The sequence below is a fragment of the Papio anubis genome, chromosome X (genome assembly GCF_008728515.1).
Source record: "Papio anubis isolate 15944 chromosome X, Panubis1.0, whole genome shotgun sequence".
NCBI lineage: Eukaryota > Metazoa > Chordata > Mammalia > Primates > Cercopithecidae > Papio > Papio anubis.
The window spans coordinates 142,101,091-142,104,102 of record NC_044996.1 but is presented as its reverse complement, the minus strand read 5'-3'; the positions used below and the strand labels follow the sequence as shown (position 1 = coordinate 142,104,102).

Genomic DNA, 3,012 nt, shown 5'->3' with positions numbered 1-3,012 from the left:
TCTGCCTGCCTCAGCCTCCCAAAGTGCTGGGATTACGGGCTTGAGCCACTGCACCCGGCCAACTTTACAATTTATATATATAATTTGTATATATATATATATAACTTATATAAATATATTCTAGTATATTTTATATATTCTAGTGTGTGTGTATATATATGAACTGTTTAGCCACCTTCACAGACATATACACACACACATATATGTATTCTGAGTTAAGCAAATAATATAAAATATATGTATGTATATGTGTGTATATATGTGTATATGTTTGTGTGTATGTGTGTGTGTGTGTGTATATATATTTATGTTGCAACTTATCAACCTAAATATATGCTTCAGCTTCCTTTTTGATCTGCCATCTGCAGTGGAGCCACCACCAAAATGCAGATTTTCATGAAAACCCTAAGGGGGAAGACTATCACCCTTGAGGTTGAACCCTCAGATACGGCAGAAAATGTAAAGGCCAAGATCCAGGATAAGGAAGGAATTCCTCCTGATCAGCAAAGACTGATCTTTGCTGGCGAGCGACTGGAAGACGGACGTACTTTGTCTGACTGCAACATTCAAAAGGAGCCTACTCTTCATCTTTTGTTGAGACTTTGTGGTGTTGCTAAGAAAAGGAAGAAGTCTTACCCCACTCGCAAGAAGAATAAGCACAAGAGAAAGAAGGTGAAGCTGGATGGCCTGAAATATTATAAGGTGGGTGAGAATGACAAAATTAGTGTCCTTCCGATGAATGTGGTGCTGGAGTGTTTATGGAAAGCCACTTTGACAGACATTATTGTGGCAAATGTTGTCTGACTTACTGCTTCAACAAACCAAAAGACAAGTAACTGTGTATGAGTTAATAAAAGACATTAACTAAAAACAAAGAAACAACAACAAAAACATAGCTTCAGAAACACACAGTGCCTCAATACTTTGTTATTTGACCAAGCGTAAGAGGTCTTCCCAGGGGATCTGGAAAGGGTCCTCCAAGCAATATAGTGATCAATTACTATCTAGACCGTGCCAGGAATGGAAACTCTATCATTTCCTGAGGATATATCCACCTATGATTTGGTCTTAGAAGACAGGCAGGGAATTCTGATGAACATTTAGTTACAGCAATACGGTTTCAAATTTTAGTACTCAGATATTATCATAATTACGGTAATGCCCTTGGTTGTGAGCCTACCATGTCCCAGGAATAGAATCTTTTCTCATGCTCAACACAGTTCATTCTCATTTTCTCAGATGAGCCATTTATTGGGGCTTGAGTATTTTCATGCATCATTGAGTCATCCCCAATGCCTAGCATGTTCCTTACAAGGACTGATTCACCATTGGTAGCTTTGCAATCTTTTCTTCTCATTTCTTCCTTGTCACAGGATGGTACCATCATGGGTTTGTTTTGGCTTTACATGTTAGGACTTCACTATAGCCTAGGAGTTGGCTACGTTCCAGTAAATCCTCGGTACTTCTGCCTCTGCTGATGGGGTCAGGCCCTTTGTGACTAATCTGGGATGATGAAATTGATTTTATAAATGTACATATAACTGCAGTTATCAGAGACCTGCTGTGGTTTTAGCCCAGCTGAATCACCATCATTCCCAGTCTTAGAAGCCACTTTCTTTGCCATTTTTCAGAGCCTGATTCTCTAGAGACATAATGTCCAATGGGGCTGGGCGCAGTGGCTCACACCTATAATCCCAGCACTTTAGGAGGCCGAGGCAGGCAGATCACGAGATCAGGAGATCGAGACCATCCTGGCTAACATGGTGAAACCCCGTCTCTACTAAAAATACAAAACATTAGCCGGGCCTGGTGGCGGGCGCCTGTAGTCCCAGCTACTCAGGAGGCTGAGGCAGGAGAATCTCTTGAACCTGGGAGGCGGAGCTTGCAGTAAGCCGAGATAGTGCCACTGCACTCCAGCCTGGGCGACAGAGTGAGACTCCGTCTCAAAAAACAAACAAACAAACAAACAAACAGTTCAAACTTTACTTGTTGAAGGAGGGACCTGAGCCTACCCATGTGTGTTTTCAAGCTGGACAACATCTTTAGGCTGAAGCTGATTTAGAAGTATCCTCTTGGAGGCCGGGCGCGGTGCCTCACGCCTGTAATCCCAGCACTTTGGGAGGCTGAGGTGGGCGGATCACGAGGTCAGATGTTTGAGACTAGCCTGGCCATTTTTGTACTAAAAATACAAAAAATTAGCTGAGTGTGGTGGCGGGCACCTATAATCCCCCCTACTCGGGAGACTGAGGCAGGAGAATTGCTTGAACCCGGGAGGTGGAGGCTGCAGTGAGCTGAGATCGCATGACTGCGCTCCAACCTGAGCCACAGTGCAAGACTCCGTCTCAAAAAAAAAAAAAAAAAGAAATATCCTCTTGGATTTCTTGAGGCCGTGAGTTTGAGACCAGCCTGCCAGACATGGTGAGACTCTGTCTCTACAAAAAATGTAAACATTAGCCGAGCCTGGTGGTGCATGCCTGTAGTCCCAGCTACTTGGGAGGCTGAGATGGGAGGATCACTTGGGCACGGGAGGTCGAGGTTGCATGAGCTATGATTGTGCTACTAGCCTGGGCAACAGAGTGAGACTCCATCTCAAAAAAAAAAAGAAAAGAAACAAAAACCAAACAAAGAACCCAACATGCAACCATTAAAAAAAATAAAGTAAATAAACAAGATCATGTCCTTTGCAGGGACATGGATGGAGCTGGAGAACATTGTCCTTAGCAAACTAACACAGGAACAGAAAACCAAATACCGCATGTTCTCACTTATCAGTGGGAGCTAAATGATGAGAACACGTGGACACATAGAGGGGAACAACACACACTGGGGCAGTCTGGACAGTGAAGGATGGGAGGAGGGAGAGGATCAGGAAAGATAAGTAAGGGACACTAGGTTTAATACCTGGGTGGTGAAATTATCTGTACAACAAACCTCTGTGACACAAGTGTACTTATGTGACAAACCTGTACATGTACATCTGAACTTAAAAGCTAAAAGAAAACAAGAAAAAAC

General features: G+C 43.1%; 1 pseudogene; it reads left to right on the top strand.

The window, feature by feature from the left end:
• Window positions 1-249: 249 nt before the first annotated feature.
• On the top strand, window positions 250-1,728 carry LOC110742176 (annotated as a pseudogene).
• Window positions 1,729-3,012: the final 1,284 nt, after the last annotated feature.